Source organism: Alosa sapidissima, chromosome 9 (assembly GCF_018492685.1).
Source record: "Alosa sapidissima isolate fAloSap1 chromosome 9, fAloSap1.pri, whole genome shotgun sequence".
Taxonomy (NCBI): domain Eukaryota; kingdom Metazoa; phylum Chordata; class Actinopteri; order Clupeiformes; family Clupeidae; genus Alosa; species Alosa sapidissima.
Window position 1 is genome coordinate 38,356,517 of NC_055965.1, and position 14,471 is coordinate 38,370,987.

The following is a 14,471-nucleotide window of genomic DNA, read 5'->3' on the forward strand; positions in this document are numbered from 1 at the left end:
TTATGTATTTCCTCATTCTCTATTCTAAGCTAATTTCATAAATAATCTGTAAGATCGCTTGTACCTTCATCTGTGACCGGAGGCCACTGTCTAACATCATCAACCCAACAAGCCATACTGCCTGGCTGTAGCTGTCATTGAGGGTGCATTATCACGGAGGTTTGTTTACATATCATATTGAATTGGTTGTGTCCACTGGAATAACAGCCCGCGATTTACGACTGTCTCACTTCTTTTATAATGTCGAGTGGGAAAACATGCCAAATGGACAGATATTTGTATAGTTTCCTCGTTAGCTAGCCTAGCTAGCATAGTTATTGCTAACGTTAGCTATACAGTAGTTAAGTAGATATAATATCAACCTATTTCAGCAAACACACTAACGTGGCCATCACGTGGCCGCAACGTGATTTTCCAACCAATGTTTACGTTGCCACCGCGTTAATTTCCAACGTGGCGGCAACCGGAAAAGTGAAAGACGCCGTGATGTTGCCGCCACGTTATTTAGCAACATTACCGCGACATATCGGAGACATGCAGGCAACCTTCCTGCAACTTAATGTCCACGTAACCGCAACGTTATAGCAACATTGAAACCCATGTTGGAGGTCGCCAGAATGTTGTCAGGATGTTAAAAAAAAAAACAGCTCTGGGCGGATCTGCAGATACAGTCCTCATTTGCCCACTCACTTGGTTTAAGAAGAACAGAGCGACATTTAACATTTGATTACACCATTTATTTAAATTCATTTAATTTGGGAGTTCCTGCCGATGACTTGACGTCCTGCTGCTGCTACTCCTCCTCCCCCTCCTCCTCCTCCTACTGCTGCTGCCGGGCCTGCAAGCAAAGAAGAAAACCTTTAGCTTTCAGGTAAGAGCTGCACTTTTATTGAATTTGTGCAGACTGTCCCGAAGTTTTACTTACGTTTTATTGTGCTGCATACTCCGGGTTCCGAGCAGTGGCAGCTTTTCCTTCCCCTTCAGGTTGCTGCCTCCAAATTTAGTAGTGTGGGCTACAGAAAACAACATTTCAATTAAGAGAGGCACAACATAGGCAACGTTTTCTGTCACCAACCATGAGAGAAAGGGTTCCACTTTCATCTCACACACACAGGCTACTTGCTCGTGTCTTAGAATATGCCAAACTAACGTCTTCTCTGGGGAGTCCGTTACTGCATATATCTCATAAAATCATAGCACACCATCTACTAATTACACTTGTCATATTCAATAACATTCACATATCATATTAATATTAAAACACTAACATTACAGTACAGTAAAGTACAGTAACAAAGCAGTACAATAAACGTAAATCTCCGATTGTTTTTTTATATCATTCAATTAGCTCAAAGTTATCCTAGCATGCTACATGCTAGCCCCATTCTAATGCAATTGCTGCTACGCGATGCTAATCACTCGCTAGCCTTAACAATTTTTGCTAGCAGATAAATTACTCACCGGCGTTCAAAAGAAGTGGATAAAGACGTGAAAACAATGAGGAAAGATTAAGGACAAAGTAGAAATAGTAAAACGACTTAAGAGGTATTAAAAATGATTCAAGATAGAAAGGTGTCAAGGAGTAAAAGGATTTGATTGAAGTGTAACGTTATCGAGTCCATTGAACGTAAAATAAACAAATTCTGGTATCCAAGCATCACGCTTGTCAAAATAAAAGCATTTCCCGTTGACTAGAAAATCGTATGTCCTTCTGGATTTTTAATTATTTTGTTATTTATTCAATTTATGTACCTATTTATTTAACATTGGCAACTAATTTTGGGTTTAGTAACCAATGCTTAGGTGGGTCACACCTTAACCCCTCTCCATCCAAAAAGCGTTGCAATATGACTGCCGAGTGGAGGGACTTGCCTAAAAGGACTTTGGATCAGTCAAACTCACCCAGTAAACAAAATAAAGTCCTGGCGACGTCCCCTAAAGGTCCCCTGGCGAACGTCACCTCCTCGACATTGTGTAGAGTTCCCTTTAAGTCCCGCGGACCTCTGTTCGGGAGGTCTAAAAGACATCCACGAGACTTTGAGAGGACGTCCTGTAATGGTCCGCGCGACGTTTATATTTCCGCGATGGTAAAAAAAAACAAAAAAAAAACATGAAGCGTGATTTAGTATGGTAGGCTATTACTTTCTTGTAAGTCTCAGCGTTGCTAGGAGAGACGGAACATTAAAGATGAACTGAACTGGAATTTGAAGTAAAGGTGATATAACAGATGCATTTTATTTCTTCTCATTGGTACAATTAATAAAATGGATGAATTAGTTAAAAGGGATAAAATGGTATGGTAAAAGTGTTATTATTGCTACATGGGCGCCGCCATGTTGGATTTCAACAATCGGTTACGTCACTGGCATGGTAAGCTACTCTGTGGCTAACTAACACCAGCAGTGTAGCCAGTGGTCTGAGGCAAGCTGACATGGCTGAGGAAACAGAAACCTACAGGTCTAGGGGGGGTTCATACTGTATTGCCCCTGGCTGCAGTAATGAAATGTATAGGGCTAGGGCAGCTGGGGTTAAGACACATTTTCACAGGCTACCTTTGAAGAGAAAAACAGTCTTAAACTCATGGCTAGCTGCCTTAAAGCTGGCTAGCCCTCCGACAGCTCCTGGATTTAGAGTCTGTAGTGACCATTTTTTAACAACAGACTATGTAGAGAGCTATAATTTCAATACAACAGGGTCACTGGTGAGGATCAAGTCCGACAGACTGAAACCTGAGGCCATTCCATCAGTTTTTAATTTTTCAGACTACAGTACAGGGCTGACCGACAGACCAACAGAAAGTATCGTTAACACCACCAATGCTATCTGTCGGAGAGACAGGGCGCTGAAACGCTCACGTCAGGCAGAGGAGAGAGAGGTATGTTTAACTGTTATCCAGCAGGTCTACTAGGCAAAGGGCTGGATGTAATGAAGTTGTCAAATACACAAAACACATACATATTCACATACACACATAAATAAAGCCTTACTAGGATTTATAGCGTTCAACAAAACTGACACACTGGGCATGGAGTCACAAAACGAAGCTAGATACCATACGATCAAACCTAGGGAGACGGCTAACTTAGCCTCTAAACACGCTGAACGCATTATGTCAAACTCCACAAGCTAGCATTCCGACCATAGACTGTATAAACCATGACTCCGATGATATCACAGATCGATAATAATGCAGTTACTAGCTGCTAACTAAACCACAGCGGGTCTGTAAACAGAATTCAATGTCCCTTTCTACTTACCCTGAAGCTAGCTGATGTTCACCGTCTTGTTGATGCAGAGTTCAACTCGCAGAAATAGCTGCTAGTTCCATAGTAAGAGGTATCCGAGCAATATACTTATCCGTGCAATATCCACCAACATCCACAACGAAAAATCTGCCAAACTCAGCGCTAGCCTCAAGTAAACGGCACAACTCGTGACTCCTTCGTGCATCTGTGTTCAACCTGGGGTAACTCATAAGCGCAGATAGCTTAACAAGCGATCCCATTGGCTGAATTCTCCAATCACGTTTTCCATTTATCTGCCTCGTTTTTTTCTGAAACGCACAGGACCTCAACCATGTTTTGTCTATTTTCTCTAAATGCACACTAAGTTTAATCAGTCTCTATTTTTTAAAATGCATATTGTGCTGGGATACAATAAATGAGAGTGCACAGTGCTTGGATACAATAATGTACATAGTAGGCTACAGTCCTCCAACCTCCCGCCATATTTCACTCTTATAACACCATAAACCACAATTGGGCCATTAATAATTTGTAATAAACCCAAACACAAATGTGAAAAATAATAATAATACATTAGGAAACATAACAAACCACAAGAAAACAATTACTTCATCAGCACAATGTTTATTAGTTTATAGTGCACAGAATTATGTAACAGCCCTCCTCCTCTCTCTTCCCCTTTTCCTCAGTTCAAGCAGGCCTGCATGTCTACAGTGGGCAGTGAAACAACCGTAAATGACAGGGATGAGGAAGATCAGGACATACTCTGTGAACCCGTAGTCAGTGTATCTGTTGGTACCCAGACAGACCTAGTTGAGGAAAACATTCATGAGGGCAGGAGCATAGGTACACTAACTGATGACCTGGTCAACCTTTCAACATTAGTCAATGACCATCTTTACTGCCCTGCTGTGGAAAACTTTGGCCACCCTGATAACAAATCTGTCCCCAGAACCTCAACACCACAGCATACTCTGGAAGTGTCATTCGAGCAAAGCATCAGTGAAGAGGAAGATAATGAGGTGTCCTTAGAGGATTATGATGAGGACTTTGGTTGGACAAGCGATAGTGCCAGTTGCAGTGATGTAGAGGAGGAAGAGGAGGGAGAGGAGGAAGACACAAACTGCATTGATCAGAGAAAGAGCATAGTTGCTCATCAGCAGTTGTTAATGTTGTTTTCCATGTGTCATTGGGAGGGTTGTGGCAAATGCCTAGAGGAACCACCAGTGTTGTCCAACAGTGGTTTTGGGGTGACTGTAAAAACACACTGTGTTGATGGCCATAATTACATTTGGCATTCGCAAAATCAAGTCAGGGGAGTCATGGAGTGCAACATAACTGTTCCGGCTGCGGTGTTTGTGACAGGGAATGAATGCAGTCCTTTCCTGGAGGTATGCGAAACTATTGGCTTGGAGGCCATGTCAGAGAGGCAGTGGTATAATATCCAGAAAGCCTACGTCATACCGGAGGTTAACTATGCCTGGGCTATTCACAATGAGGGGGTCATGAGTGCTGTGAGTGAGAAGCCGATCACTGTCTCTGGGGATGCACGGTATGACAGCCCTGGGTATAATGCAACCTTCGGCACCTACTCACTGCTTGACACAGAATCAAAAATGATCGTGGCTCAGGAAACTGTGCGGGTGACTGATGTGAAAAATAGCTACTGGCTCGAGGTAGAGGGTATGGAGAGATGCCTGGCCAAAGTTGCGGACCACGGAGTCTCCATCTCTGTGTTGGCCACCGACTGCCACCCATCTGTCCAAAAGGTACTAAGAGAGAAACACCAGGAAATCAAACATGAGTATGATCTATGGCACATTGTCAAGAATGTAAAAAAGAAAATTTTAAAATGCAAAAATCCTGACCTGAGTGAGTGGACCAGGATGATCACTAACCACTTGTGGTTTTCTGTCTCTTCCTGTGGGGGAGATAGAGTAAGACTCAGGGAAAGGTGGATATCTCTGCTACACCACATCACAAATGTTCATGAGTGGGTGAGCGGGGAGACAATAACGAAATGTGACCACCATCCCTACACCCCAGATGAGGAGAGCAGGCGCCCATGGCTCCGCCCTGACTCTGCAGCCTTTAGTAGCCTCCAAAAGGTTGTCCTGAACAGGCAGCTCCTCCAAAATCTTGACAGGGTGACCGAGGGCATCCACACAGGTGAATTAGAGAGTGTTCATGCTCTATACAATAAGTATGCTACGAAGAGAAAGGCCTTCAGCTATGAGAGCTTTGAAGCCCGTCTTCGCCTGGCTGCACTGGACAACAACTACAACATTGAGAGAGAGAGGGCCAAAACGAAGGCAGGTGGACAGAGATTCAGGCAACAATTTTCAAAGGCTGCCGGTCAGTATGTGGTGGCACCAATAAAAGAACAGAAAGCTTACAGTTTCCGAAAGGATATTGTCAATGGAGCCATCATAAGACGCAGGGAGTCTAGCACCATACAGGCTACCTTACAGGAACAGAAACAGGAAGCTCACCCTACCTTGGGCCAACACAGAGGACTTACCAAACCAGACAAAGAGCATTCTGTGGCAAAACACCTTAGCCGGTTCACCTAGTAGGAAAAATAAAACAGTAAAATCAAAATCTAATCAAAATCACATTTAACCTATACTGTATAATCCCTACAACATATATTTTTTGTATATATACTAATCTTATTCCTACATACAATATTTCTGTTCATCCATAATACACCTACTGCATAACATATTCCTTGAAGCAATATCAGTTCAAATGATTTTTTTCTATGCTTACCAAAGTTACCTTTCAATTATTTGATGTTATCCAATAAAATGGTGGCTACATGGCAACTTTTTAAACACCAAAACCCCCTTGTCTTACTGTGTCATTGCTGATATGGTATGCCTCCTCTTTCAATAACTGAATGTGTCTATCATCAAATAAAAGGGTGGCGTCTTCCAGTAAACTTACGTTACTCTTGGCATTATTGATTATGACTTCTGAACCAGCAGAAAGTAGATTAGGCTACCTTTGTGCAGAAAATAATGACACATCAAACAATCACATAATCATGAAATCTAAAAACATCAAATCGACCTTCTTCTGGGCATTACAGTATGGCCCTATCGCACACCATGCTAATCTGGTTAAATGTTAATACCAATGGTGGTACTTGGAAAACCAAATATTTTCTGAGGTATTCAGGATGAAAAGTTTGAGAACCATTAGCTGCTAGCTTCAAGAATGTAGGCTAGGACCTAGTCCTTTATGAAACGTATTGCTATATGATGACCAAATTGATAATCTGTACTTTATTTTCTCTGCCTTGTCCACAAAAAGTATTCTAATCGTGATTTCTAGTGTTTAATCCTAGATATGTCAAGGTATGTTAAGTAAGCTTATCGGAGCATGGTGACATTACAAGGCAGATGTGTTGAAAACGGCAATGATGACGCGTCTCACACATTGCTGTCAGAATTACATTTTATTTACAAGTCCAACGCATACTCGAATCCTTGATATTCGGCTGAGGGGAAAAGATCCCTAATATAGTTGACTGCACAGGACGGGATCGGAATCCTATTCCTCCTTCCCACATGCCCCCTCGCCCAAAGAGTGAACTGCCGGTAAGCTGTCAACCTAAACAGTCTAAGAAAAAAAAAGCATTTAACAGTTTAGCCTAGCTTAGCCTAGCCTAGCCTAGCCCAGTCACCAATTCGTAAAATAATCGTACATACATACCTGCTACTTATGGGGCGCTCCAGCGTCTCAGCTCGGACATCCCTCAGAGAAAGCATTGCCACCTCCAACACCTCTCTTTCACCGCACAGCATCCGAAATGATCTATGCATGGTGATGCATTGTACACCCATCAATAAATGGTCCAGGTTGACTTCTCTGCAACAGATGGATTCCAGAGTGGTGTCCATGCTCCGGCAGCGCCCACACACACACCAGTCACTGCGACCCAAACGACCCTCCTGCAGGCCTACTGAAGGTGAAACTGGAGCCTGAAACTGATTGTCACCCATCTGGTGATATTCAGACACCACAGGCCTGTCCCTCACAGGCTCAAATGCATATCCCATGCCATTAAAATTACTCATTTTCCTGAGTGTGTAATGTGCTGCAGCTGTTGTCTATGGACCTTCTCAGAGCCTACCATGCCAGTGACGTCATCGAAATTGACAGCGTTCTAATACTAACAAACGCATTTTTTTGTGTTGCTTAAAAAAGCTATGTATTGATTTTTTTTATTCAATTTTTTAGTGTAATTTATATGTAATTGTGATAACTAACACGTTATCAACGTTGATTATTTCAGTTCAGTTCATCTTTAACATGCATTAACGACTTGTTCTACAACTACACAATCAACTTCACTCACCTCATATTTTCACAAATAACATCCTCCGAATGCATTAATAATAATAATAATAATAATAATAAAGCTTTATTTGTATAGCACCTTTCATACACAGAATGCAGCTCAAAGTGCTTTATATTTGAAGCATGTAACACAATAATAGTCAGTCAGTCATTATCAATCACTTTTCTTTGCTGTTTATGTTATACTCAGCAACATATCAAAAATATAGAAAATGACGTCATAAGACTGGCAGCCTTAACCCTCTTACCCCCCACAAGCACGCCATATGGCAACTGTGGCAAGGAAAAACTCCCATATTCCAGGAAGAAACCTTGAGCAGAACCTGACTTAATAGGGGGAGCCCATCTGCTTCTGGCTGGCTGCGCCCTCCAATAGTAGCAGATGTAGAATAATCTGAAAATGTAGTCTACAGGATAAGATGAGTTAACTAAAAGCTTTCCTGTACAGGTATGTTTTCAGATCTTTTTTAAAAATATTTACTGAACTCGCCTGCTTGATGTACAGAGGCAGGGTGTTCCATAGTTTGGGGGCATAATAGATAAACGCAGCTTCTCCACTTTGTTTGTGGAGCACTTTGGGTACGATTAAAAGATTAGAATTGGATGATCTAAGTTTCCTTTGTGGTTGATAAGATATTAAAAGCTCAGAGATATATGAAGGTGCTATGCCATTCAGAGCTTTGTAAGTAATTAACATAACCTTAAAATCAATTCTATAGGAAATAGGGAGCCAGTGCAGTTCAGCCAACACAGGGGTGATGTGTTCTCTCTTCTTAGTCTTAGTTAAAAGTCTAGCCGCAGAGTTCTGTATGAGTGCCAATTTCTTTAGATGTTTTTTGGGAAGACCAGTGAAAAGTGCATTGCAGTAGTCTAACCTGCTAGTGATAAAGGCGTGAATTAGTTTTTCTGCATCTTGTTGAGTTAAAAAGGGCCGCACTTTGGCAATGTTTCTCAAGTGGAAATAGGCTGTCTGAGTAACTTTACTGATATGGGGCTTAAAACTTAACTCTGCATCTAAGATGACACCGAGGCTTGTTACTTTTGGTTTGACCTGGTGTGCCAAGTTCCCCAGATTACTAAGAATAATATTTCGCTTTAGTTTTGGTCCAACCAGAAGTACCTCTGTTTTGTCATCATTTAGTTTCAAAAAGTTTTTGCTCATCCACTGATTAATGGAGGTTAGGCATGCAGTGAGGGAGCAAAGGCCATCTGGGTTAGTTGGCTCCACAGAAAGATACAATTGGGTATCATCTGCGTAGCTGTGGAAGTTTACATTATGCTGACTTATGACGTTTCCCAATGGAAGCATATATAGAGAAAATAGCAGGGGACCAAGGCAGCTCCCCTGGGCCACACCAAAAGGCAAGTCATGTTTTTCAGATACATGATCTCCTAGACTGATATAAAAATCTCTGCCAGTAATGTAGGTTTGAAACCAGTTTAGAGCATTATCAGAGAGACCCACCCACTTCGCAAGGCGGTGAATTAGGATACTATGATCAATGGTGTCAAATGCCGCACTCAAATCCAGAAGAATAAGGATTGAGACTTTGTTTGAGTCGGTAGCTAGTCTGAGATCATTGACTATCTTTACTAGAGCCGTTTCTGTGCTGTGATTTGATCTAAAACCTGATTGGAATTTTTCAAGGATACTGTTTTCGTTGAGGAAGGTATTTAACTGATTACAAACAACTTTTTCAAGTACTTTGCTCAAAAACGATAGATTTGATATAGGCCTGTAGTTGCTCAGATTGGTATGGTCAAGATTTGACTTTTTAAGTAAAGGTTTCACAACAGCGGTTTTAAAAGCAGTTGGAAATATACCTGTTTCTAATGAGGTATTTATTACCTTGAGAAAAAAGGGAGCTAAGCCATCATATACTTTTTTGAGGAATGTAGTAGGGATTGGATCTAAAACACATGTTGAGGAGCCGGTTTGAGTTATAATTTTACCAAGCTCAGATTGAGTAATAGTGCTAAAGGACCTTAATTTTGGGGGGCTGTTTTTGGGTGTACTATCAAACATATTACTTGTGTTACCAATAGCCTCCCTTATAGAAATGACTTTGTTTTTGAAGAAGTCTGCAAATTCTTCACATCTTAGAGAGGATGCCTGACTGAGTGTATCAAAAGGTGTTTGATGCAATAGCCTATCAATGGTAGAGAACAACACTCTAGAGTTTCCACTGTTTTCAGCAATTACCTTAGAGAAGTGGTTCCTCCTCTCATTCCGAATAGCTCTATTATAATTTGCAATTTTTTCTTTTAGAATGGCACGGTGAACCTGTAACTTAGTTTTTCTCCATGTTCTCTCAGCTTTCCTACATGATCTTTTTAGATCATGGATATTTTCGTTCATCCAAGGTGTCAGTTTGCTACAGGGCCTTTTTTTAGTCTTTAAGGGTGCCACTCTGTCAAGCAGAGCGCCTAATTCACGATTAAGAGCCTCTACCATTTGATCAATGGGATGATGTAAAATATCTAAATTTATGGAGTCTATAAGAGCTATGAACTGCTGTTCTGCTCTAATGTCCAAGAGTCGCGATTTGATTGCAATTTCGGGATGAATTTTTGGAGTATGTAGTACAATATTAAAAGATACACAATGATGATCAGACATATTTATATCATTTACTGATAAGTCTGTGACTTCTATCCCTCTGGAAATGACTAGATCGAGGGTGTTGCCAAGGTTGTGGGTGGGTCCTGTAACATGCTGCTTTAGCTCTAAACTGTCCAACACATTAAGGAACTTACTGGCTTTAGCATCAGTTGTCTTATTGACATGAATATTGAAGTCGCCATTTACAATTATCCGATCATAGCTAGTGATGATGAGCGACATAAGTTCAGAAAACTGGTCGAGAAAGCCAGTCCATAGTTTAGGAGGGCGGTATAAGGTTAATAGAAGTACAGCTGGGTCAGCCTTCAGAGTGAGGGCAATATACTCAAAGGAAGCGAATTCGCCAAAGTTGACTCGTGTGCAACTATATTTGTTTGAGAGAATGGAGGCAATTCCACCACCTCGTTTGCCTTGTCTAATTGAGTGGAAGAAATTATAATTTGGGGGACAAGTCTCAACAAGAACAGCTTCGCTGTCTGAAGTCAGCCAGGTTTCAACAAGAAACAGAAAATCCAAATTTTTTTCACTAATAAAATCATTGATTGCAAAGGTTTTGGTAGTAAGTGCACCTATATTTAGTAAACCCATGTTAGCTGAAAATGCCTCTGGCTTTTGAGGAATATGCTGAGGTATGGAAAGAATATTTGTTAGGTTTCTGGTTTTAAATTTGTCTTTTCTTTTTACTATACGTTGGGTAGAAATCAACGTTGGAATAGAACTATAAGCATAAGTCATGCTATTGCATGACACAGCTTGATCTATGGTAGTAGTATTGTATGTTACCCTGCAGAAAACATTCTCAGACTCATCCACATGTATAATGCCATTCGAATCAATACCTGGGGGGCGTGAATCTGTAATATTTTCTACAGAATGTCAATGTCTCAGTGTGGACGCTATGTTGTCAGAGAGTAGCCTGGCTCCATGTTGGTTTGGGTGGAGACCATCACGCTTCAGCATACTGGGCCTCTCCCAGAACAAGCCCCAGTTGTTGACATAGGGGATGCTTAGGGAAGCGCAGTAGCGTTTGAGCCAGGTGTGGAGATCGAACAGTCTGGACCATCTCTCAGCACCTTTTCTGTAGGTAGGGAGAGGCCCAGAGATGACAAAGCGTTTTTCTGTGCCCATCAGAGTTAATGATGCGTAGACATGGACATTTATACCGGGCTAGGATGTACTGCTTTCACATCTACGGTGTCATTTTCTTAATAAACTAATACGACGTTTTAATGGGCATATCCCGTAGCATATTGTTCAAAACATCATCAGAGTAGGCCTAGGCTAGCCTAAGATAAATTGTTCAAACCATATTGTTTCAAAATATTAAAAACTAATAATAGCCAAAAATACTAAATGAATCGCAATGCATGCTGGGAAGCAAAACTCAACATGAAATAATATCCTTAATTCTTCTGCAATGTAGAGCTAGATCGTTTTGCTTTGCAAATTAAGTAGTCACTTCTGTTGCTAGACAATCCTAAACAAATGCTACGTGGTCTGTTTTTAACATTCCTCTAGTTTTATTGCATTGTATTCAGCTCCAAAAGTCGGTTCAGTCCCAATTCGGCCGTGTGTGTATTTCTGAAAATAAAACAGATAATAAGTACGTGACTACGTTAAATAAACCACTGCCTATTTAGAGCATGTTACATGCATCAAGTAATGACAGTTATCTGAAGAAATGCACATTATAGGCTAAGCTAGAAGCTAAGAACAGCGACTTTGCTAACGTTACACCAAGCATCACATCAGCTAACATGAATTTGATAAAATCCCTTTCCTAGTTTGTAACGTTATACATTAACGTTAAACTCAAAATGTATGTAGCACATAGGCCTACATTTTGAGTTTAACGTTAACAACCCTTTTCCCAGTTTATGAAGTTGTGCGTCTATGAGCAAATTTGCTCATAGACGCACAACTTCATAAACTGTATGATATGTTGCCTTAATGCAGCTACTGCTAGAGAGACTAACAGACTAGATAGATAGATACTTTAGTCATCCCCAGACGTGTAACGTGAAGTCGTGCATGGATGTGATGTCTCCGTCCTGCAGGCGGTAGCCAGAGTGCTCTCAACTCCGCTGCCATGTGTGAATAAACCAACGCCCCCCCCCCCCCCCCCATGTCCCCGGTATAACGTTATTGTCGGGTCCTTAGAAGGTATTTGAAATGACCAAATGCAAACGTCATCCGAGGGACCTGACGGTGACGTCCCCAGAAAGTCCTGCACCGGATGTCAATAAGGTCACCGGAACGTCCGCTAGAGAACATGACGTTCGGGACCAATCGGGGACGTCGTGAATGTCGGCATAAGGTCCGGGGGACGTCCCGTGTTTGTCGGGCAGCTAGCTAGACAAAATTGTTCTTGTATAGCTGTCTTTGCACACTTTACCATTTTGCTTGATATTTTATTAAACTGTGAGTGTGTGAACAGAAAGTATTAAGACATTCTTACCTTTTTTTCTTTTCCAGGGACCGAACTGAAGAGGGATCGATCCACAATTTTGGAGACAACCGGAGGCAAAATTGATAACCCTGACTCAGTTGCGACAGCAGAACCAGCATCTCTACGGCACATTTTGAATCAGAATTTGTTTACTAAGGACAACTTTAGCTTGATAGAAAACTTGCAACACTTAATTGACATATGAACTGATGTTGGATTGGCACCACTTAGCCTACTTGCTGATCGAATAATTTGGTGAATACAATAATAATTGAATTATAATTAAGCTGGTGTTGTAATGTAGAATTATTTTCTCATGCTATGATTTCATACAACATTTGGGTTCTATGGAATTATTTGTTTTCTTATTGGACAGGAGACAGCTATTCCCAAAAGTGGGAATATCCCAGGTCAATAGAATAATCTGGTGTTTTAAGGTTAATTAGTCGGCGGCAGAATTAATGTATTGAATCAACACAGCATTTGTGATCTCGGGGTTGTTACCTTCGCCACTCGGCCTCAGAACCTCGAGGTTACAGCCAAACAAAACACCTGTGATTATATCATTACCCAACACTCCTACTCACACAATTTCAAATTGCTTAACCTCATTTCAGCCTTGGTAACTGAATACTAAAATTAAACTCTGGTTGATTGTCAGTTATCAGTCTTATCCTGTGGGTCATGTGCACTGCTGTTATTTTCTTATAACTTAAATTTGGACTATAAAGCATAGTTTGGATTGGATTCTGATTAGCAGTCAGTGGTTTAGCTACTCTCCACCTCAGCCTCTCCAAGGTCTTTGTGCTCTCTCCTGGTTAACCAAAGCCTACCCTGCAACGTGGTTTGTTTGTACACATCACTTAAATTCATGAAACAAATGAATTTTACTTCAAATGTTAATAGAAAGAATTGTCAGTGTGATTTATTAATGTGTTCCCTACATGCATTTAAAATAAATAATTCATCAATTCAGTATCTGAATATATTTGATTGCAATTTTTTTTAACTGGGTCAGAGTTTGTGGAAATTAGAAAATTGTAGTTCTGGATGGTCAACATTAATCTCAGTTTAGCATTATTTTTGTGGGGATGAGTCATCAGGTAGTAAATAAACAGTACAAACCAGTGGTCCATTTTTCTGGCTGGAAGATAGTTTGACTTAAAAAAAAGAAAAGAAATAATATCTCTGATTATTATTGCATTTGATATAACCTCAGCTAACAATTGGTGTTGGGGAACGGCAACATGACCATAGCGCCACGTTGCGGCCACGTTATTTAGACCACTAAATGGCAACGTTGCCAAATGACCATAGGGCCACGTTATGGCCACGTTGCTCAAGTCACCAAATGGCAACGTTGCGGCCACGTTATTTACACCACCAAATGGCAACGTTACCAAATGACCATAGCGCCACGTTGCGGCCACGTTATTTACACCACCAAATGGCAACGTTACCAAATGACCATAGCGCCACGTTATGGCCACGTTATTTACACCACCAAATGGCAACGTTACCAAATGACCAAAGCGCCACGTTGCGGCCACGTTATTTACACCACCAAATGGCAACGTTACCAAATGACCGTAGGGCCACGTTATGGCCACGTTGCTCAAGTCACCAAATGGCCACTTCATAGTGGCAACGTTGTGGCCATGTTGCAGGAAGGTTGCCAGAAGGTTAGTTGGCCGTGACCAACTGGCAACTTATAGGCAACGTGGTTGTTTAGTTGTGTGTTAGCTGGGAATAGTTAAGTAGATATAATATTAACCTAGTCCCAATT

General features: G+C 41.2%; 1 long non-coding RNA gene across 2 annotated transcripts; it reads right to left on the reverse strand.

Annotated features, from left to right (window-relative positions):
- Nucleotides 1-374: 374 nt before the first annotated feature.
- On the reverse strand, nt 375-12,796 carry LOC121719291. 2 transcript variants are annotated; one of them, XR_006034225.1, is made up of 3 exons: nt 12,695-12,796; nt 926-1,013; nt 375-838 (listed from the first exon to the last, which is right to left on the reverse strand). It is a non-coding gene; the product is annotated as an uncharacterized LOC121719291 (long non-coding RNA). The 2 variants fall into 2 exon arrangements; XR_006034224.1 differs by lacking the exon at nt 12,695-12,796 and adding an exon at nt 1,462-1,537.
- Between the last annotated feature and the right edge of the window lie 1,675 nt (nt 12,797-14,471).